Source organism: Scyliorhinus canicula, chromosome 1 (genome assembly GCF_902713615.1).
Source record: "Scyliorhinus canicula chromosome 1, sScyCan1.1, whole genome shotgun sequence".
Lineage (NCBI taxonomy): Eukaryota > Metazoa > Chordata > Chondrichthyes > Carcharhiniformes > Scyliorhinidae > Scyliorhinus > Scyliorhinus canicula.
Genome location: NC_052146.1, coordinates 62238892 through 62262837, shown reverse-complemented (window position 1 = coordinate 62262837; position 23946 = coordinate 62238892). Strand labels below are relative to the sequence as shown.

Here is a 23946-nt window from a genome sequence, read left to right as displayed (position 1 = left end):
TATCCCACCTTTGCCAGCAGAGCTGGGCTGAAAAATGGCAGATGGAGTTTAACACTGATAAGTGCGAGGTGATACATTTTGGTAGAAAAAAATTGAATGCGGATTACAGGGTCAACGGCAGGGATCTGAGGAATGTGGAGGAACAGAGAGATCTTGGAGTTCATGTCCACAGATCTCTGAAGGTTGCCACTCAAGTTGATAGAGCCGTGAAGAAGGCTTATAGTGTGTTAGCGTTTATTAACAGGGGGCTTGAGTTTCAGAGCCGCGGGGTTATGCTGCAACTATATATGACCCTGGTGAGACCACATTTGGAGTATTGTGTGCAGTTTTGGTCACCTCATTATAGGAAGGATGTGGAAGCATTGGAAAGGGTGCAAAGGAGATTTACCAGGATGCTGCCTGGTTTGAAGAATAGGTCTTATGAGGAAAGTTTGAGGGAGCTAGGGCTTTTCGCTTTGGAGCGGAGGAGGATGAGAGGCGACTAATAGAGGTTTATAAGATGATGAGGGGGATAGATACAGTGGACGTTCAGAGACTATTTCCTCGGGTGGATGTAGCTGTTACAAGAGGGCATAACTATAAGGTTCAGGGTGGGAGATATAGGAGGGATGTTCGAGGTAGGTTCTTTACTCAGAGAGTGGTTAGGGTGTGGAATGGACTGCCTGCTGTGATAGTGGAGTCGGTCACTTTAGGAACTTTCAAGCGGTTATTGGATAGGCACATGGAGCATACCAGAATGACAGGGAGTGGGATAGCTTGATCTTGGTTTCAGACAGTGCTCGGCACAACATCAAGGGCCGAAGGGCCTGTTCTCTGCTGTACTCTTCCATGTTCTATGTTCTATTAACAGACCTTTGTCTCATGTCAACCTCTACTTAGTTCCAACCTATTATTGGCCTTCCATTCTGCCCCAACCCGCATTCAGCTATATAATTAATCACATTTCTCTCCCTCTTCAGTTCTGTACAAGGGACATATGGACTCAAAATCTGCACTCTGTTTCTCTCTCCACTGCTGGCAGACTTGCTGAGTTTTCCCAACATTTTCTGCTTTTATTTCAGTTGGGAAGGACCATGATGAATAAAAAATGCAGAGCTACACAGAGAAAAGGCTGGAAAAGGTGAGGGACTGGGGATAGTGTTCCTGCAGAGAGCTGGCACAAGTTCAATGGGCCAAATGTCTTCCTTCCGTGGCTGTAACATTTCTACAATGATATCATTCAAAATTGTACTCATTGCAGCCTGCCTCAAGCTAATGAGGATCGCTTCCACCGGCCCTGCAAACTGTATCAGTGTGAAATGCTGAGAGGGTACTAGTAGGTGCAATGCCAGTGTAAGGGTGGCTCCAGTGATTTTTCAGCTTTCCTAATTTCTGACTTGCATATGACTAAAGTTCCCATTCAGAGGCTGGGGACTGCATTACTGACTGCAACACACTTTGGTCAGGTTTACAAAGACCAAGGGTACGTGTAAAGTAGTTCTTGCATTTGACTTGGCTGCGGACAGGGAATGTGGTCAGCCTCAGCTGTCTCTCTCAATGCCACAAAGGCATTTGACTTGGTTTACTGCCCGTTTGTAATATATACCATGTGACAGATGGGGATTGCACAGCATTTCCTTAAATGGGCTCGCACTCGATATTAATTAGCAGGAGTAGGGTTGCCAACTCTGGCTGGACATAGTCTGAGAGCTTTCATCACATGACCTCCTGTCTCAAACTGCCCCACCCCACAGCCCTATCATTGAGCACCCAATGTGTCCGTCATCGTGGTGACCCGCCCTCTGCAGCACACCCTCCCATCCTGATTGGAAAAGCAAACATGTTCCTTGTTACCGGATTAGGTGATTCCTGACTGTCAGTCAAACCATCTTTTGCCTTCCCCATTTTCACAATTGGAAACAAAAGTTTTTAAAGCAAATAAAGAAAGCAATTACATTGAAACATTTTTAAAAGCATTTTCTCTCGGGTTACCTTCAGTAGGTTATCCCTTATTTCCTAGAAGCTCTGGAGAACCCTGGGTAGGAGCTCTTGGCTGATATTTCATTGAGGGCTGGAATCCTAACCATCATCTTCATTTGAGCACTACTCTCTCAACAATGTTGTGCTATGGAGTCTTGGGCCGTGATTAACTGTCCAATGATGGCTCTAAGTATCCACATGAAGAGGTAGAATATTTGAAAGCAGGTTCTCATTGTGAAATAGGAGCCTGATTTGGAATAAACTACTGCTACTTTCCCAGAAACTTTGAAAGTGAAAGGGGTGAAGGTGGTGCCAACTTCACCCTTATTGGACCAAAGATGTGCAGGTTAGCTGGATTGGTTAGGATCAATGTATGGGGTTAAGGGAATAAGGTGGGAGAGTGGGCCTAGGTAGAGTCCTCTTTTCGGGGGTGGGTGCAGACACGATGGGCTGAATGGCCTCCTTCTGTACTGTAGGATTTCTGTACATTCTATGAAGAAATGCTCCCCTCAGGGAAACGTTTAGCATCCCCAAACCCCATCTCTAGCCTTATATTCCTCCCAAGCACAGGCTACATCTCTCCAAACCTCACCTCACGTTGATTTCAGACCTCCTACCCCTCCTCAAGGCTGAATTGGCAATATCTTCAAGTGACCTCAAGCTAAAACTCCGCCGCACACTATAACTTCTCTTCCCCTCCCACTCCCCAACCAACCAGGCTCTCCGTTTGTCCTTTGGGATGCTATGCTAAGTCACGGTCCCATCTGCCCTCTCAGGTACACATCAAAGAGCATAAACTGCCATTTTGATAAAGCACAAGGGAGTTGTTCATAGTTCCCAGGTAAATGTTAGTCCCTCTGCCAAAATCAGTAAAACTGATTACCTCGTCATTGTGGGGAGGCGGTGGTGTTGTGGTATTGTCACTGGACTAGTATGGCAATACCCTGGAGACGTGGGTTTGAATCCCTATTTGAATTCAATAAAATTTGGAGCTAAAAGAATAATAAAGGCCATAAATTCATTGTTGATTGTCATAAAAACCCAAGACGCGCTTGTTAGGTGAATTGGACATTCTGAATTTTCCCATCTGTGTACCCGAACAGGCTCCGGAGTGTGGCGACTAGGGGCTTTTCATAGTACTTTCATTACAGTGTTAATGTAAGCCTGCTTGTGACAATAATAAAGATCATGTCCTTTAATGGAAGGAAATCTACTGTCCTTTCCTGGTCTGGCCTACAAGTGACTCCAGATTCTCCAGCAATGTCCTCTGAAATGGCAAGCAACTCAGTTGAAGGGCAATAAGGGATCAACTATAATAAATAAATAATCTTTATTGTCACAAGTAGGCTGACATTAACACTGCAATGAAGTTACTGTGAAAAGCCCTGAGTCACCACATTCTGGCGCCTATTGGGGTACACAGAGGGAGAATTCAGATTACCTAACAGCACGTCTTTCGGGACTTGTGGGAGGAAACCGGATCTCCCGGAGAAACCCACGCAGACACGGGGAGAACGAGCAGACTCCGCATAGACAGTGACCCAAGCCGGGAATCGAACCTCGGACCCTGGTGCTGTGAAGCCACAGTGCTGTGCATTGCGCTACCGTGGTGGCCCAGCCAGCGTTGCCCATATGACATGAATGAGTTTTTAAAAATTACTTCATTGCTGTTTGAGGAAGCTTGCTACATGCAATTACAACAGTGAGTACTTTTCAATAGTACTTCATTGATTGTAAGGTGCACTGAGACACCACGAGAATGTGAAGTCTCACCTCTTGACTTCTTATTGAGTGGCAAAAGTCTGTTCCTGAAATTTCCACAGAGTACGCCACTCTTTTCAATCATACCACTGTGAAATGAAGGCCCAAAGCTTCTCCACAAGAATGGGAAAAGTAGGCTTTCGGAACAATCATTCTATTGAATTGCTCCATTGTAATAAAGATTGCTTGATGCACAGAAGCTGGGCGAACCGTGCCTGTAAAAACATTTCCATTTCTTGATTGACAGCTCACAGCTGGGTGGGTTTGGAGAAGAGGCCCAGAGACACATTGAGCAGCAAGGATGCCAAGTGTAGCAGGTGAGTGAGACTGGCCCCTCGGTTTATAATATAAGAAGCACTCGGAAAGACGAGTGCTGATTGATGGGGGAGTTAATGTCATCTGGCTTTAGCCAGAGTACAGAGCTGTCCAACACTTGCGCAAGGCGGTGATTGGACCTTTGGATTTCCTTTATAAAAAAACATTAATTTATTTCAGAAGCTGTTTTTGAATGGTTAAATGTTAAATATCTTCCGATGCAAGCTATATTGAAAGATGCTTCCTCTGTAAAATTAATTGGAACAGGACAGTGGTAATACTGGTGATGTTCAATTTAAACCATTACATTTCGCTGGATTTCATTTGTTTGCAGTGTTAAGAGATGTCAAGGTCTCAAAGGGTCTAGATCAGTTGCTAATTGGTCATTTCAACTGTTTATTTGAAAAGACAGAGATAGGCTTTCATTTCTCTTTCCTTCCTATTTGGAAAGGACAGAGTTCCAAACAGGGCTCAGTTATTTTCCACTCTTCCTTTCTCATTTCAATTCCCTAAAGAGAATGCATTTCTTGCCATTCTGGCTCAAAGTGTAAAGAAAAATTAATTTCACCAACAAATAAATGACTCAGTGGATGACTCAGTTAAAATGATCCTGAGGAGGGACTTCCGGTTGCGGCGATGCAGAGCTAAGCCGCACGTTCAGTAGCTCCCGCTATTTTCGGACTTTTGGGCTCTTTTTAGGGCCCGTAACGGCGCTTGACGGACTTTTCCCGGAGTGGGAAGACATCAGCACTTTCCTGCCGGTGGATGGACTGGACCAGGAGCGGGGCGATAAAAAAATCGGTGCTGGAGCAGAGAAAGGTGCGAGGGAGGAAGACCAAGATGGCGGCGGGCGGGGAACTGGCAGCGTGAGCTGCTGGAACCGCTAAAGGCCTCTTTCGACAAGCTCCTGGCAACCCAGATGGCCCAGGGGGTGGAGATCCGCGAGGTTTGGCAAAAGGCCTCGGAGAACGAGGATGAAATCCTAGGCCTGGCGGTGAAGGTGGAGGTGCACGAGGCGCTCCACAAGAAATGGCAGACGAGGCTTGAGGAAATGGAGAACCGCTCGTGGCGGAAGAATTTGCGGATCCTGGGCCTCCTGGAGAGGCTGGAAGGATCGGACCTATGTGGGGGCCTATGTGGTCACTATGCTGAATTTGCTAATGGGAGCGGGGTCCTTCCAGGGGCCCTTGGAGTTGGAGGGGGCCCACCGAGTGCTGGTGAGGAAGCCCAAGTCCAACGAGCCTCCAAGGGTGGTGTTGGTGCGGTTTCACCAGTTCGTCGATCGAGAATGTGTGCTCAGGTGGGTCAAGAAGGAGCGGAGCAGCAGGTGGGAGAATACAGAGGTCTGAATTTACCAGGACTGGAGCGCCGAGGTGGCGAAGAAGAGGGCCGGTTATAACCGGCCGAAAGCAGTGCTGCACAGTTTGGCCTGTTACAGCCGGCGTGCCTTTGGGTCACCTATAAAGACTGTCATTATTACTTTGACTCCCCGGAGGAGGCCTGGGCCTTTGTCCAGGCTGAAAAGCTGGACTCAGACTGACACTTGAGGGGGGGGGGGGGGGGGGGGGGGTGTCGGGGACTGTTGTATAGTGTTTTGGGGTTTTTCCTTCCTTGTTCCTTTGTTTTGTTTTTTTGGGGAAGTTTGTGGGATGTTTTGTAGGCCCGTTGGATGGGCTCCGGGAAAGGGGGGAAGGTGTTGGGTTGGGAGAAGTTGAAGGTTGGGGAAGGTTGATGGGGCCTCGGGGAAGAGAAGGGTGGCCCGGGCCGGGGCGGGGGGGTTTGGGCCTGGGAAGGGAGCTGCGCCGGAAGGGGGGGGGGGGAGAGGACCGAGCGGGGGGACTCTTACCACAGAGATCCCCGAAATGGAGGGATCCCCTGAGGTCCACTGAATAGGGGAACCTAGGGACCCCCTGAATAAGGGACACCTACCGGAGACCCATTGAATAAGGAGAACTAGAGACCCCCTGAATAGGGTGAAGTGTTGGATAGTGTAGGCTTGCGAGGTGAACATATACCACCAACACTGAGGAAGGTTCAACTCTATTTTATTAACTAACTATTAACTAATTGACATACGAGAACTGTGGGTTTAAACGATGCTAGTTTAACTAGAGACCTGTGCCTGTCCGAACCAGTTGAATCTCTCAGCACGTGGTGTGAGTCTGTACTAAACTTGATGAGCTCTTGTGCTTCTGAGAGGCAGCATCCAGAATGAGCGGGAAAAGTGATGCCCTCTGCCTTTCTAGTGTGTGAATTCTAACTGGTGATTGGCTGCGGTGTTTGTGCATGTTGATTGGTCCCAGTGTATGTCCATCAGTATGTGTCTGCACCATGATATACTGGTGTATATTATGACATAGGGGACCCCCACAGAGACCCCCCCCCCTAACCAAAGGGACTTCTTTCGGAAGCCGTGGGGGGCAAATCTGGTGGGGGTGCGGTGCGCATGTCTGGGTTTGTGAGGGGGAGGCGAGGATGGCCCTCGATGGACCTTGGGAATACCCCCCTTAGCGGGTCCACCACGTCAGGGCCATGATTGTCCATACCTGTTTTAGTCCCCGGCCACATGACTCCCGGCACAGAGGACTGGAGAATCGCGAGGGCCTGGAGAATATGGTGCCCAGTCTGTTAAGTGGATGCAAATGCATCATTGAGACCCGTTTGCATCCATTTGCATCCTCTTGCTGGCAAGTGCGCAAGAACCCCAATTCCATCGGCAGCATGGGGCCAGAACATCGCAAATGGCGGCGATCCCCTTTTTACCCTTGATGTCAGATTCTCCGTCACATCAGGAATCCCGCTACCGATGGGGTGGGAGCGGCTGAGAATTCCGCCCGCTATTTTCCTTTGCTTTTCTACGTGTCAATTTTCACCCATTCTACTTCACCTAACACTATCCACATTGTGTTCTATTCCTTTCACCCTCATCTACTTAACTAGCTTCCCCTAATTACGTTCATGCTAATAGCTCCAATGACACCGTATGGTATGAAGTTTATAGTCTCCCCACTCTGAAAAGAAAGTTCATTACCGCACAATCACTTTTCTCATGAAGGATTTTGGGGTGTGACCTACCTCTTGAACTTGTCTGATACATATTCTGAATGGAATGTGCCAGTTTCCTGACTGACTATGTGATTCAAGGGGGCTTCTTGACATGGGAAACCTATCAGCTACGTATGGCATTGGTCAGGGGGCAGGCATCCAACCTTTTCACTCGCACATTTCCATTTCTTTCTCACTCTAGGGGCCAATGAGCAAATTTTGGCAAGGTAAGGGTCTGGATCCTCCCTTTCGCCAGCAGTGCACTCACGCCCATGGATTTTCTGATGGCGTGGCGGTGCCCACAGTGGGAAACCCCATTGGTTGATTGCCGGGATGGAGAATTCCGGTGCCGGCGGGTGCGCCCAGAAAAAGGGTGTGGCAGGATGGAGGATTCTGGCCAAGGTTTGGCATAACATTAAATATGAATTACAAAATAAAGTTGAGGTGTGAAAAAAGTAGCAACTTGCCAAGTAAAAATAAAGCAATGTCAAAGCAATAAATTGATAATTAAAAAATAATAGTGAATAATGATCACAATCATTAGAATGTGAGAGGGACAGAGTTTGTTTGCCTCATTTTCTTGATGCACACTCACTCACCCTTATCCACTGTGTGAGTGGGTGTGATTGTGTGTTGTATGAGGGTGAGAGTGAATAGGAATCCTCAGGCCCCTGAGACTGCGGGTGAGTCAGACTGACACACGCACTCTCTCCCTCTCTTTCTCCCTCCCTCACTCTCTCTTTCTCTCCCACACTCACTCACACATTCCCTCTCTCCCTCACTCACTCTTTCTCTCCCATGCATTCACTCACTCACTCATTCGCTCACTCACTCACTCACTCACTCACACTCTCTCCCAAATGAATTGTCTCTTTCTCTCCCACATTCACGCACTCTCTCTCTCCCATGCTCACTCACTCACTATTTCTCTCCAATACTCCCTCTTTCTCTCCCACTCTCTTTCTCGCTCAGATGCTCATTCTCTCTTTCTCTCCCGCACTCGCTCACTCTCTCCCACACTCACTCACTCTTTTTCTCCCACGCTCGCTCACTCTCCCTCACACTCGCTTACACTCTCTCTCCAATACTCTCTCTCTCCCACACTCACTCACTCTCTCTCCCACATTCACTCACTCTCTCTCTCCCATGCCCACTTACTCACTTTCTCTCTCCAATACTCCCTCTTTCTCTCCCACTCTCTTTCTCGCTCACACACTCATTCTCTCTTTTTCTCCCAAGCTCGCTCACTCTCCCTCACACTCGCTCACTGTCTCTCTCCAATACTCTCTCTTTCTCTCCCACACTCACTCACTCTCTCTCACACACACTCACTCTCAATATTGCCGATGGATTTAATACCAGTGAATATGTTGTTGCTAATGTGGTGCTCAGATCTTGAGAGAATGCCATATTGACCCAGAGTGGCCAATGTAAATCCTAAATCAGTGGGCCACAATAGATTGGCACTCAGCTACCGCAAGCATTTTATCACAAACATTTTGGACTTCACCCCGTGTTTCCTCATCTATCTCAGTACTTGGCATATGGTTCTCCAAACTTATTTTAGAAACAGTGGTGGCCCAGGGTGCGGTGATATGGAAACTCTGAAATTGGGGATTTGCATCCTGTCTTGGGCTCTGACACTTCCCGCATTTGTGTGAAAGAAATAAAAGACGTGACATTTCGACTGACTGGGCTCGGGAGAGCTCACAGTACTTAATGATTTTACAATGTTACTGTGTTCCCTTTCAATGCTCCACTCCTTGGCAGTCACACAAATTGAGAATCAGAACCTCCTCTTGTTACAGCAGCTCCTTTCCCATAAGGGTTCCTGGGACAATGATTTAAAGTGACCTTTCACATAGCAAATGTTTTGTGCCTGGATTTTACTGCCTGGAAGTTTGGTGGAGGCAGATTCAATCCAGGCATTCAAGACGATAAACAATGTGCAAGTGTAAAGGGGGAAAGCAGGGGAATGGCACTGAGCTCAAATGCTCATTTAGAGAGCTGGTGCAGACATGATGGGCCGCATGCCCAAGGGGCTGGTTTAGCACAGTGGGCTAAACAGCTGGCTTGTAATGCATAACAATGCCGGCAGCGCGGGTTCAATTCCCGTACTGGCCTCCCTGAACAGGCACCGGAATGTGGCGACTAGAGGCTTTTGACAGTAACTTCATTGAAGCCTACTTGTAACAATAAGCGATTATTATTATTATATAATTATTCTGTGCCGTGACAGTTCTGTGATTCTGTTTGTGAGGTGTCACCAACAGACCACAATCTGTCAGGATAGGTAACAGCACCTCCACCACAATAGTCCTCAACACCGGGGCCCCGCAAGGATGTGTGTTCAGTCCTCTCTTATACATACACGACTATGTGGCAAGATTTAACTCCCATTCAATCTATAAATTTGCGGATGATTCGACTGTGGTGGGTCATATCGCAAACAACGGCGAATCAGATACAGAAGGGAGATCGATCACTTGGTTGCATGGTGTACCGAAAACAACCTCTCTCTAAATGTTGGCAAAACCAAGGAACTGATCATCGACTTCAGGAAGTTCAGCTGCGAACAAACTAGTAATGGAAGGTATAGTACCCATTCTGGAGAAACTAGCCCCAGAAGCATCCGGGGAATCATTGCAGACCCAGGAAATGGTTCAGGTCGTGGAATCCCCAACACTTGAGGCCACTCCACCGAAAGATGAGTTAGAGGAGCAGATGTCGGACTCTGTCTGCAGTTCCACCATGACGGATGACACGTATACAATAGTACAAGACGAGGATGAGCAACTGGCGGCATCTGTATGCAGCTTCTCAACAACATTTGATACTGATACCATGTTACCAGGCGTGGCTGTATCTGTATGCAGTTACACGATGATGGATGATGCGTACTTAATATAACACGATCAGGGTGAGTCACCACCTGGTTTCTCTGGAAACGATGTCTTATGCATTGTGATTCCGAGTGACGAGGAACCATCACTTGGGGCTCAAATGCAGGAAGTAAAGATAGCACCCCACGTTGGAGATGTGGATCCTATCTGCAAACTGGAGTGCAATCCAACCCAGACACCAGAGTGCGATGATCTGCAGCCAGCTGTTAAAGGTGCAGACTTCTCCATGACCACACAATCCCTCAAAAGCATGTCAACACGAGACGTCTCTGCAGACAATCCACAAAAAACGCTCTCATGGCGGAGGCCGGTGGCAAGATGGGTTCCACCAGAGCCAAGCAAAAAAAAGAGGAGCAGTCACAAAATCACTCATAAAATCGCCCTCAAAAAAAAGGAGGAAGAGAAGGAGAGTGGGGGATATCTTGAGTCTCACCGATGATACCAAGCAAGAAGTCATCGGAAATGTGCTGACACTCAGGATGCTGAACAAGAAAACATTGGCAATGTGGCTGACAGGCCATAGAACACACAGCAATGCAGCAGCAAAAGGTTTTGCGTGAAGACCCAAAGAAAGCTGGTGACGCAGAGGCTGAAGACGTGGGAATGGCCAACAAGGACACTGGCCTTCAGGGCGTAATGTGGCAAAAGGCTAAGGCACAAAAGACCAGCAGGGAAAGCAGTCTTCCAGAAAGCTGACAAGAGCTCAGACAATCAGCGGAGTGATCCCATCAGAGATGCACAATGGACACATTTAGTAGGCATATTATGTTACTTGAAGCTCAGTTAAATTTGTATATACGTATGCTACATGTGTTAAAAGATAATACAAATAATGTATCTGTGTACAAATGTTAAACATCTCCAAAGGAAGGGGGATGTGGTGATATGCCTGTGAATAGTATTACACATAGTTAGTAATGCGACCTCCAACCAGCTGGTGGCACCAGAGATCAGTCACATCATGTCAGACATTCATCAGTTGGTAGTAAGGCATACTCCAAGACAGTTGCACATTTGGGTAGTTCCACGGAACTCAAGTAGTAACCTAGTCTGTATAGTATTCTGTATGTTCTCCTACGATGTGTAGATCAATAAAGCATCATTCGAATTAAGTCACCGGAAGTTCTATGTGCATCATTGCTGCGGCAAAGTCACCGAACACAAAAATATCCAATGGCCTTCCATCATTCATTGGCCTCCCCAGCAAGTGGTCACACTGGCGCGGATTAGTACTAATTTAGAAAAATGTGAACCTGACGGAAGGGCTTCTGTGGGGAGCCGAGGAGGTGAGTAGCCATCTTTTCTCACAGGCAAAGAGCCTGGAGGTGCTGGCCTTCCCACCCCAGCCAAGGGGTGGGAAGGCCAGCACCTCCAGGCTCTTTGCCTGTGAGAAAAGATGGCTACTCACCTCCTCGGCTCCCCACGGAAGCCCTTCCGTCAGGTTCACATTTTTCTAAATTAGTACTAATCCGCGCCAGTGTGACCACTTGCTGGGGAGGCCAATGAATGATGGAAGGCCATTGGATATTTTTGTGTTCGGTGACTTTGCACCTCATCAGACTCATCCTCGGGGGGGGGGGGGTGTTGGGGAACCCTCGGCTGGGGGTTGGGGACCCTCTGCAGGGTTGGGCTGCCATGGGAGGATTGGGGGGAGACACTGGGGGGGGGGGGGGGCAACCGGGGAGCAACCGCATTAGTACCCACCGTGCCAACCCCAGGATTGTGTGTATCCATTCCGGGGGCAACCCTTGTCCCTGCCCATCTGACACACTGATCACCCATAACCCCCATCGACTGCAGAGGCCTGCGGCCAGGGCGTACATGGGTCACTGGTCGTTTGAACAGATGACAGATAGCGTATGCCACCGGAGGCTCCGCCTCAATAAGGAGATGGTGCAGCAATTTGGTATCACTCGGAGGAGGAGGACACCTGCTCCCGGTGGCACTCAAGGTCACTGCAGCTCTGACCTTTTACGCCTCGGGATCATTCACAGGACTGTGTGGTATCTCACAGGCCTCAGCCCACAGGTGCATCCAGGAGGTCATGGATGGCCTGTTTGCCTGGGCGGAAAACTCCTAAACTTTGACATCATCCTAGCCCAGGAAAAGGCCTGGGGACTAGGTTGCTCCGCCATCGCCCAGATGCCCCAGAGCCAGGGGGTTAATAGATGCCAAGCATGTTGCCCTGCGTTCACCAGGCCATCTGGGAGTGCCCTGCGTTAACAGAAAGGGGTTCCACTCCCTGAACATCCAGCTCGTGTGTGACCACCACATGAAGATGCCTTGACCACTTTGGTGGTGCACTCCAGTACACCACCTGGAGGGTTGCCTGCTTTGTGGTTGTCTGCTGTGCACACCTGGCACAGCAGCGGGACGATGTGCTGGAGGTTGCTGATGAGGAACATGTGCCCACCTCCGAGGAGGAGGAGGCCGAGGACGAGGCTGATGAGGTGGCACCAGACCAGCAGGGGTTGGAGAACGAGGCGAGGGAGGAACTCCGGAGGAGCAGCCGGAGGCTGCAGGACAGGCAGCAGCGGTGAAGTTCCGGCAAGACCAGAGGGATAGGGAGGTCCTCACACCCGGCCGCTTCACTTAGGAGGTGGCCTGGTCTGACATCGCTACCTTACCCACCCCATATCCCACCCTCCCAGCGCATGTGTCACATCACTCCAGGGTGCTGGGGCTGTGTCGGCGCCGCAGCAGGTCACCGTCGAGGGCAAGGGGGTGATGATAACTCGCAGAGAGCTGGGAGCTGCTGCTTCTCAATCTATGCCATAGTCTGACCCCTGCCTGTCTGCTGAGTGCTCAGTCACACCAATCACCTGCATGTGGAGTGCCCGGGGAAGGGGGATGCATGGGGATGTGGACCAAGGGTTCGGAGGTCGACCAGCATTGCGGAAGAAAGTCACAGATACATTATACTAGTTGTGCACTATAGTTTTTCTTGTGCCTTACAATTCATCACTCTCCTGATGGTACCGACTCCCCTCCCCATGCTACACCACCCCTCTTACCCACTACCCCCCAATCCGTTCTCCCCTCCCCCGGTGCGCTCAGTGATTCTCGATGTCCTTTGCCTTTCTAGCTCTACTGCTATGTCTAAGTAAGTCCCCAGGATGCACATCAGAGGTGGAGGCAGCCAGCTGCTTACCTCACCCTATGGCCTTTGATGACCCTGGCAGGCATCCTCTTGGGGCTCTGGGACTGGAGGGCCCCCGCGCACTTGTCAGTGGCTCATGCACAGCCGTGCCGCCCTGTTCCAGGTGCTCTGTGAGATGCGGCCTCATCAGAGAGATGGAACTCGGGGGAGCACGCCACTGGGATGGGTCCGGGTTGGCACTCACTGCCCCATAGGACCATGGGACAGAGAGGTGGGTGGTTCGAGCCCTGGCTGCCTCTGGCGGTTCCCCATGGTCCGCACCATCGCCCTCAGCGATGCTCCTCAGTGACTGGGACAAGCTCCACAGCGCCACAACCATTCCCATCTGAGAGCGGGCCATGTCCCGCAGCACCTCATCAAGGTCTGCCTGGTACTGGGTCACATCCCCCAGCGAGGCAGACATTCTGTCGAGACCCTCGATCATGGCGTCACTGACTGCACAATGCCTCATACAACTTCGTCAATGGTGCCAATGTCGTGCATCAGGCTCTCCACTGTGGTTGCCACCCTAGCAATGTTGGCCTCGGTACAACACATTGCCGGCGACATCTCCTGTGTCCGTAGCCTCTGTGACTCCTCCAATTGGCCATGGATCTGCTGGACTGTTGCTGACATCTCCCTCTGAATGTCCTGACCGCTCCCCGCTCCCAATCATCTCCATCAGCTCCAGGAATACCTCTTTTGTAGGCTCAGCATCAGGCTGGGGCCCAGCTGGGTCCTGGGATCCAGCAGACCTCCGACAGCTGTCAGCTGTGAGGTGCTCACCAGATTGTGCCCCCGAAGCCTGATCACTAACATGTCCCATCAAGGTGTGTGTATCTGCACTGGTGGAGGGTGGGGATGACAGCTGTGACGCCTCGGTCACATCTTTCTCAGAGCTCTCCTCTGTGATGGTCTTGTGGGAGACTGGAGAGGGGGCCACCTGGGATGGACCAGAGCCGTCAGCTGGATGCCTACGGGAGAATGGTCATGTTGTCAGTGGGAGGAATGGTCAGTCAGTAAGGCAATAACAACTCACATTTGACAGGCCCTCTGGATGGAGTCTGATGGTCCCTCACCTTTGCCGCGTCTGTCACCCTCTGCATTGGTGATCACCCTGTCCTTGGCCGCATCGGTCACTGCCAGGGCATGCTCCTCGAAGGAGGTGAGGATTCTTAACTGTGGCACCCCATTGCCAGTCTGTTCCCTCTCCCACTGATTATGGGGGACTTTTACCTGAGGAGACACAGAGAGGGCATTCTTAGTCAAACGCATAGTTCACAGTGGTGGGTGGGGGTGTGAAGGATGGGTTGGGGGGAGGTGAAGTGAGGGCAGGGTGGAGGGGGTTTGAATGGAAAGTTGGGGGGGTGGATACTTGCGGGGGGGTGGAAAGGTCTCAGGGGGAGGGGTTGCATTGGTATCTACTCACTCATGTTGCTCGTTGTTGGTCGTTGACCTTTTTTCGACACTGGAGGCCAATCCTCCTGGTCATACTCCCGGCGCTCAAAGCCGCCACCACCTCGTCCCAGGTAGCACTGGCTACCCTAGCGCTAACCCTGCGGGACACTCGGGGGAACAGGACAGCTCTTCTGGCCTCCACAGCATTTAGGAGCCTCCCGAGATCTGCATCCATGAAAATGGGGCCTGTCGTCAAAGCGACATTGTTGCAAGCTGGCTGGCGTTGGCCGAGCAGGTGCTGCTGAAGTGCCTTATTAGCGAGGGGCTGGCGAACGCGGTGCTGGAGAATCAGCTGGCGAGCCTTCATTTGCGGTGAGAAGTCTGTGGGGCCACGTTAAGTGGAGCAATTAACGCGTTGCCGGCCTTGCTGGGCTGAGCGCTGGGAAGCTCACAGCATTTTCCGCTTGTGACGACACTTCAAAATCTTTCCGGAGAATCGCGCCCCCATGTGCAGTAGTTTTAGTACATTTTAAATAGATAACAGACATAGCTGTGAGAATTCACATTTATTATTGGTAGGTTGTGCCTTATGGTAAACTGCATTATAAATAGATGATTGCACACATTGGGGGTAATTATTGCCTTTGGATAAGAATGTCAAATGGGTAATAATAGATTTGAACTTGATATATATCTCCCCTGACTTTTAGTTCCTTTAACTTCAATCAAAATTAAATTCAGGAGGGGTATTAAATGGGTGGGTGACCTGATATTGTCTGGTTTACTTTATCGCCTATTGGCAGAATTACACCCATCGCCTGTCAGTTGTAATTTCAATTTGGTTTTGCAACAAAGAAATATTCTGTCAGACCTTTTGTTACAAAAAGAGATAAAATTGGAAGAGATATCCAAATTACAGAGTCAATATTTTCATTGCCAGTTTTATCCATTTTTAGTTTCCTGAAGGTGGATTGAGTTTGTCCTGGTGTATGTTTCCACCAATACCAGCAGCCTACCACTACCTTACCCACTGGCCATTGGCTGTCCCACCAAACAGGTGCCAATCCCAGCATCCAACCATGCTCAGATGTCAACAGCTAAAGAGATCGAGTGGGCAGGTTGGCTGATTTCCTTTACCCTTCCCTAGCTAAAGGAAATTGAAGACATTTGCAGTGCTCCAAATGAACTAACTCACTCAACAGAGACTGGAAGTTCAATCCGGGTCCTTCTGGTCTACGTATTTATTGAACAATCTGTAATCCACTTTCCACCAGGCCATCAGTGGGTGACTGAAGTTAATGCTTTCGAATCCCTTCATTTGAGTTTTCCCCAATCACTTCTGTGAGTTTATTCACAACAGGTTCCTATTGCATCTGTGACCTTGGAAAGTGTGCAAAGAAACTGAAATGCAATCACACAAATTTAGAGTCAAAGATAGAGGTAGGAGGGGGTGACTAAAACTTTGTTCGCGGAGGATTTTAAAGAGGATCAGAAAGGAAGTGAGGGAGTTAGAGAAATGATAAGGTGGGAGGTCTAGAGTCCAGATGGTTGAAGACACAGCTGCCACTGGTGTGGTGAAGGGAATGAAGAGCCCTGAAGAAGCCAGAGATGAAGGAAAGCAGAGGTGTTAAAGGATCGCAGGGCTGGAGGAGAGTACAGGAATTGGGAAAGGTGAGCTCTCGAAGGAATTTAAGCTTGAGGTAAGAATGATAAATCTGAGGTGCTGGGCACTGGGTTACAATGCAGGTCAGTGGGTGAGAGAGAGACTTGAGGCAAGATGAGATACAGCTAACAGACGATGAAGGACAGGAGGCTGGCCAGTATAGCATTGGAATAGTCAGATCCGTACGGGAGTAGTTGTCTAATAAGTAACTGGGCCATCTGGACCAGAGAAGTCCAAATGGCGACCTCTGACCTGGATTTGCTGATCTCTGCTTGGTAGAATGGGCACTCCATTCAGTATCAGCGCTTTTAAGAGAAAATTATTCCTCCTCCTGATCATAATTCAATAAATGTTGCTGAGCGTATGGGCACATTGTTGGTTGGAGAAAAACTTGAGCTTTGTCATGATGCCTCCAGGGTCAAATAGCTTGTTGTCACATTGTACATGTTTGCGCCCAAATGAGGATCATAAGCCATCAGACGATGCGATCAACAGACTTGCAAGGAATCCTGAGGAATGAGGACGCTGGATGAAAATCATTGCGCATAAGGAAATGTTTAAATAAAGATTTGCAGTCAGCACAATCACACACTCAAAGTGATGCCGAGAAAAAGCAGCTCATGGAAGAGGGAATTTCTTTCCTCTTGTTTTTGGTGAGCGATGTCATTGTAGAATAAATCCTTGAGACAGAATTATCAGTCATGATGTGCCTCCCTCCTGAGATTCCTCAAGCATGGAAGATACCGATGATTCTCTTGTAAAGTGCAATTTGGCTGTATGAAGTAGGAACACTGAGTGTTGTTGGACAGTGTGTAGGATGAGTATGCTGGGTATTAGCGAGAGGACAGAGATTGCCGCTGAGCCTGACTGCAAGATAGAGAGACAGGAATCGTTGCTGTTGAACTTCAGGAACCTAAAGAGATGCAGGGAACATTAGAAAAAGAGGCCAAACGGTTTCAGCGCACAGGTTAATCTGTAACCTGGTCAAAGACGACAGAAAATAGCTATGGCGAGAAGGTGCTATGATGTCAGAAATTAACGTATCATTCTGTCAAGTTGTGCTCACCTATTGCTGTGCAGCTATGAGGAAATCCAATTGACTGTCATGCTGCTGATGATTTAATGTCAATTGCTTTGTGCCAGTTAATTTTGAAATTATATTAATTACCAAGCAGAACCTTATGTTAATGCTCTTGGCTGTCTCTGAACGCAGTATATAGATTGAACAAAGAACAAAGAATAAAGAATAAAGAAAAGCACAGCACAGGAACAGGCCCTTTGACCCTCCAAGCTTGCGCCGACCATGCTTCTACACTTCTGGGGTCCGTTTCCCTCTATTCCCATCATATTCATGTATTTGTCAAGATGTCCCTTAAACGTCACTATTGTCCCTGCTTCCACCACCTCCACCGGCAACGAGTTCCAGGCACCCACTACCCTGTGTGTAAAAAACTTGCCTCATACATCTCTAAACCTTGCCCCTCGCACCTTAAACCTATGCCCCCTAGTAATTGACCCCTCTACCCTGGGAAAAAATCTCTGACTATCCACTCTGTATATGCCCCTCATAATTTTGTACACCTCTATCAGATCGCCCCTCAACCTCCTTCGTTCCAGTGAGAACAAACCAAGTTTATTCAACCTCTCCTCATAGCTAATGCCCTCCATACCAGGCAACATCCTGGTAAATCTCTTTGCACCCTCTCTAAAGCCTCCACATTCTTCTGGTAGTGTGGCGACCTAAATTGGACACTATATTCCAAGTGTGGCCTAAGTAAGGTTCTATACAGCTGTAACATGACTTGCCAATTTTTAAACTCAATGCCCCGGCCAATGAAGGCAAGCATGCCGTATGCCTTCTTGACTACCTTCTCCACCTGTGTTTCCCCTTTCAGTGACCTGTGGACCTGCACACCAAGATCTCTCTGACTGCCAATACTCTTGAGGGTTCTAACATTCATTGTATATTCCCTACCTGTATTAGACCTTCCAAAATGCATTACTCCACATTTGTCGGGATTAAACTCCATCTGCCATCTCTCCGCCCAAGTCTCCAAACGATCTAAATCCTGCTGTATCCTCTGACAATCTTCATCGCTATCCGCAATTCCACCAACCTTTGTGTCGTCCGCAAACTTACTAATCAGACCAGTTACATTTTTCTCCAAATCATTTATATATACTACGAACAGCAAAGATCCCAGCACTGATCCCTGCGGAACACCACTAGTCACAGCCCTCCAATCAGAAAAGCACCCTTCCATTGTTACTCTCTGCCTTCTATGACCTAGCCAGTTCTGTATCTATCTTGCCAGCACACCTCTGATCCCGTGTGACTTCACCTTTTGTACCAGTCTGACATGAGGGACCTTGCCAAAGGCCTTAATGAAGTCAATATGGACAACATCCACTGCCCTACCTGCATCAAGCTTCTTTGCAACCTCCTCGAAAAACTCTATCAAGTTAGTGAGACACGGCCTCCCCTTCACTAAACCATGCTGCCTCTCGCTAATACGTCCACTTGCTTCCAAATGGGAGTAGACCCTGTCTCGAAGAATTCTCTCCAGTAATTCCCCTACCACTGACGTAAGGCTCATCGGCCTGTAGTTACCTGGATTATCCTTGCTACCCTTCTGAAACAAAGGAACAATATTGGCTATTCTTCAGTCCTCCAGCACATCACCTGAAGACAGTGAGGATCCAAAGATTTCTGTCAAGGAAATTGTAACGTGGCTTTCCTAAGGTCTTTTATGTGTGGTAAGTGGTAAGAATAATTATTTTCAGATTTCCGGGGGAGAGACACCTATCCTTGTTTATGTGCTGATCATCTATTTGGGTTAGATTTTATTGGCCTTATACAGCCAGAGAGAGGCATGGAGCTGGAAATTGTGGGCAGGTTCTCCTGAATCTACCATCCACGCAGGCTGAAATTTCCTGCTGTTGGCTGGAGGCCCTGCAGTTTGCCCAGTGCATCCTTCCAACATGCCCTACGTTTGCTTCAGATTTCCAGCAATCTTTTGAAATCGTGACTGTTTTCCTAGGGCTAGGCTCACACAAACCATCGGCGCCGGATTTTCCCAGAAGAGGGAATGAAGATGCTACCCGCCATGACCAAGAGGACATTAAAGATTGTCGCCACCGTGAGTGTCGCAGGAAAAGTCCTGTTATGACCTGGAAAGGCAAGTGCGACCTCCACCAAATGGGACAAACCCTTGGGCGGAGACCCTATAGCAGTCATAGGAGCAGAGGAGACATGGGACGCATACTGTCCCTCAACTTTGGAGGAATGTATGACCCAGGTACTCACTCACTCCTTGGAGAACTTCTCAGGGAGGCCGCTTCTGCGGAGAGATAATGAAGGCAACATGCTGCCTCTTAACGATTTGGAAGAGCTACCCTTCTCCATGTCGGGCTACAATGCATTTTCTCCCCTTTTGACTTTTCCTCGCAGGAGAAACAGATGCATAATATGTGGAAAATTGTGGAGCCTGGTGGAGGGGTCCAATTCACTCTTCCAATAAGTGTGGCCGAGGAGGCTGCAGGGGAGACAACAAGAGTGCTACAGCTGGAGGTAGCTGGAAATGGAGAGATTGCCATTTCCGATCCGGAGTTATTGAAGAGGGTCACTGTGGCGTAATGTTGATGTTAATTGTTGATTTTTTTCTGTTCAAAGCACACAATCTGAATAAATTCACGTCATTAAAGGGAGATGCAAAACTATGTTAACTTTGTGCAAAGCAATAATGAGAATGTGTGTCACCTCATCTCCTCACTGAAGACACATAAATATGTCACCATCTACAAAGAGAGTCGCAGTCCCCTTTTTTACTGGTTCTCTGTCATGTCCAGATCGTTCTGCCAATACCTATAGGTCCGAAGCTAAGGGGAATCTGGCCACCTGGGCTTCCTTCCTTCCTGCACAGGCAGCTGTTCTGCAGCTACAGCGGCCTGGCTTTCTGAGGGTGTGCCGCCCCTTTGCAGCTTTGCTCTTCCTGGTGGGCTCCACGTAGCCTTGATCTTGGACCCGATGCCCAGGTGATGCCCAGGCGGATCAGGATCCGCTGGATTGGCACAGTTTTTATTTCTGGTTTCTCACCTGTCCTTTGATGTGCTTCCACAGCCTTTTCTTCAAAAGGATTTTCACCCAAGAGATATCTTTGACACTAACCCTCGCAAAATCTTTCTGAACTCCTAACTTGCCCCGACTTGGTGCCACACCTGGTTTCTGTGGGTCTGATGTTCCTAAGCGCTAGCCACCTCTATCAAAGTGGCAGAGTTTCTGGAAATTAGGCTTTTAACAAGCCCCTAATAAGATTGATTAGCTTGTTCAAGAGTGCGGGGCAGTTGGGAGGCGGTGACCTCCCCTATCCTCATGAAGAATTCTGATGTGGGACATCGGCAGGCTTGGCGTTGCCACCATTCTGTCCACTGTCCACCTCCATTTCAACTCAAATCAGGCTGTGAAAATGTGACCGTTTCCTATGGATTTATAATACCTCTTACCAAGTATGAACTAAGACTTTTAAAAGAAAATTGGCTCATTATCTGGAAATAAAAAATGTGCAAAGCTATGGGGAAAAGGCAGGGAATTGGCACTGGATGAATTGCTTCTTTAGAGGGCCAGCATAAACACATTGGGCCCATTGTGGCATGGGCAGCACGGTAGCATAGAGGGTAGAACTGTTGCTTCACAGCTCCAGGGTCCCAGGTTTGATTCCCGGCTTGGGTCACTGTCTGTGTGGAGTCTGCACGTTCTCCCCGTGTCTGCGTGGGTTTCCTCTGGGTGCTCTGGTTTCCTCCCACAAGTCCTGAAAGACGTGCTGTTAGGTAATTTGGATATTCTGAATACTCCCTCCGTGTATCCGAACAGGTGCCGGAATGTGGCGACTAGGGGCTTTTCACAGTAACTTCATTGCAGTGTTAATGTAAGCCTACTTGTGACAATAAAGATTATTATTAAGTGTGGAATAGATTCTCCTCTTGATCCAGCAGACTGTGTTGCACTGTTTTGAATCACTTTGTAGTTTCTATTCACCAGAGATGGTTAAACATTGCTGTGAACTTGTTCCCTATGTTTTCCTACTTCAACCAGATGCATTAAGTTTGATTTGGCCTTGGAACCTTTGTTGTAGTTCATTGTGTTTTTCTGTCTGACTCTTCCTTGAGTCTAAACTAAGATAACTCCTTATCTCAATTAGTATGGTGGAGGTCAACTACCTGTGAGCACAAATATAATAGTTCAGCCTAAAGGCAGTATTCTGAGAAATATTAACGTGAGCAATACCTGAACTGGGTCATTGGTACGATTAAGGGGAAAAAAATAAGTTTAGTTGGATGCTGTGTTAGAGGAACTGTAATTTTTTTTTTTCGATTGCTGATCTACAATGGAATCACAGAATGGTTATAGAAAGAGGCCATTTGGCCCAATGTGTTTATGCTGGCCCTCTAAAGGAGCAATTGATCCAGTGCCAATCCCCTGCCTTTTCCCCATAGCTTTGCACATTTTTTTTCCAGATAATGAGCCAATTTCCTTTGAAAGCCTTAGTTGACCCTGCCTGCACCCCACTCTCCGGCAGTCCATTCCAGATGCTAACCACTCGCCCTGCGCAAACCGTTTTCCCCATGTCGCCACTGCTTCTTTTGCCAATTACCTTAAATTTGCCCCCTCTCATTCTCGACCCTTCCAACATTGGGAACAGTTTCTTTCTATATACTCTGTCCAGACCCCACAAGATTTTGAATACCTTATTCAAATTTCCTCCCCAGCTTTTCCCAGAAGACCAGTCCCAACTTCTCCAATCTTCCGATGTGACTGAAGTTCCTCATCCCGGTACGATTCTTGTGATTCAGCATTTTCTCCAATGCCTGTGCATTGAAAGTCTTTCCTTAATTTAACCTTGCGACATGGAAAGGAAGATTAATTTGCATTCTTGTGCTTTTCGCAATTAGACTTGGGCCTTGATTGTAACAGGGAAGCATGAGGGATACATGTGGATTGGTGCTGCGATTAAGTGAAACCTCTCAGACGCCCACCACCATCCAGTTAGATACACTTTTCTCCCCGCCGACTGGATACGGGGGAGGAAATTGGGTTACAGGAGGTCGGGAATTTTGCACATCCTTCTTCGGTTCTGATTGGTGATGGGTGTGGTAGGCTTTATTAGGGGTATCGCGGTACCTAGGTGGGATGTACCTTACACTGTAGTATGAGTGGTAGAACCTGCCTGCTGGTTCCGCCCAGCAGGCAGAGCATAAGAGTCTGTGTTTCACCCACAGCAGTCATTCTGTACCGGAGCTGCTGGAGTAACTACTTGTTCATTAAATCCTTCAATTGGACTACAATCTTGCTTCAGTAGTGATTGATCGTGCATCAATGGGCAAAAGCTGGGAATTTTTGCTTTGCAATGAGTGTTGACAGGGCTGCGTATTCTCAAAGGAACTGAGGAGACTTAAGGGTTCCAGGCAGTTCTAAGAGGAATAACATTTCAAAATTTACTTCAGCCTCTTCTGTACAGCTGACCTCTCCAACCATATTTCTGCTGCCCAGCAGTGGACAGCACAGAACTGCATCCTGCCCACTCCCCAATGCCTCTCCCCCCCCCACCCCTCCGCAACCCTCTCCATTCCTCCACCAATCGCTGCCCCTCCCAGGTGGAGGTTTAAATTCTGAATGGAATGATAATTTCAAAATATAAGTGGAATCCTGCCTGTTTTTATCAGGGGGGCGGGGTGATCCAGGGAACTCAAATATTCAGCCGGGTACATGAACTAGAGACAGGATTATGATTGTTAGGACTTTTACACATTGTTGAACTATTTCCTACCTGTCAAATGTTAATAATCGAGGCCTCAGTTCCTTCTACTTTCAGTTGGCTGCTGGGTTACAGAGAAGTCAGCTCCATTAGTACCGTATTTGATGAAAGCACAGCAATAACCGAAGATTTCTTTCCAAGAGAAAGCAGGTTTCATTTTCCATCATTTATTTTATTTTTACAACCCAGCTCTGGAAGAAAAAAAACGACTCAATAAAGCAGTTGCTGGTTACGTTTTAACTTGAAGTGCCTCTCCTGTGGATTTGAATGTTTGAGCAGATTTCTGCATTTTCCTGAAAGTAGACTTTTACAAAATGCAGGGCAAATCCAACCTGCCAATACTAGCCCCCTAGGAAGGGGTGAATACCTGGGCCTGGAGACCCGTTAGCGCCGGAGTCACTCACGCTGGTTTTGACGCCAGCGTCAACACTTGGCCGGGATTTCGGAGAATCCCAGCCATAATGTTTTGGCTTCGACTGCTTTCTGTGGTAGCGAATTTCACAGGCTCAGCACTCACTGGGTGAATAAAATTCCCCTCATTTCAGTTCTAAATGGCTTTCCTGTATCCGTATACTGTGATCTCTGGTTGTGGACTCCCCCACCATCAGGAACATCCTACTGCATCTGTCCTGTCCTGCCTGCTAGAATTTTATATGAAAAAAAAGAAGAAAATCGCTTATTTTTCACGAGTAGGTTTCAATGAAGCTACTGTGAAAAGCCCCTAGTCGCCACATTCCGGCGCCTGTCCGGGGAGGCTGATACGGGAATATTTTTCTATGATTTCCTTCATCATTCTTCTAAACTCCAGTGAACATAATCCCAACTGACATAAGGGCTGGATTCTCCGCCGGCGTGATTCTCCGTTTTGCCGGCGCCCGGGGGTTTCCCGACGGCGTGGGGCTGCCCCACAATGGGAAACCCCATTCACCGGTCGGCGGAACGGAGAATCCC

General features: G+C 48.4%; 1 long non-coding RNA gene across 1 annotated transcript in view; it reads right to left on the bottom strand.

Moving 5' to 3' along the window:
- Positions 1 to 23173, bottom strand: part of LOC119963017 — a 36442-nt gene extending 13269 nt beyond the window's left edge. Inside the window, exon 1 of the long non-coding RNA XR_005460004.1 lies at positions 23008 to 23173. This is a non-coding gene — a long non-coding RNA (uncharacterized LOC119963017). The remainder of the gene's footprint in view (positions 1 to 23007) is intronic.
- Between the last annotated feature and the right edge of the window lie 773 nt (positions 23174 to 23946).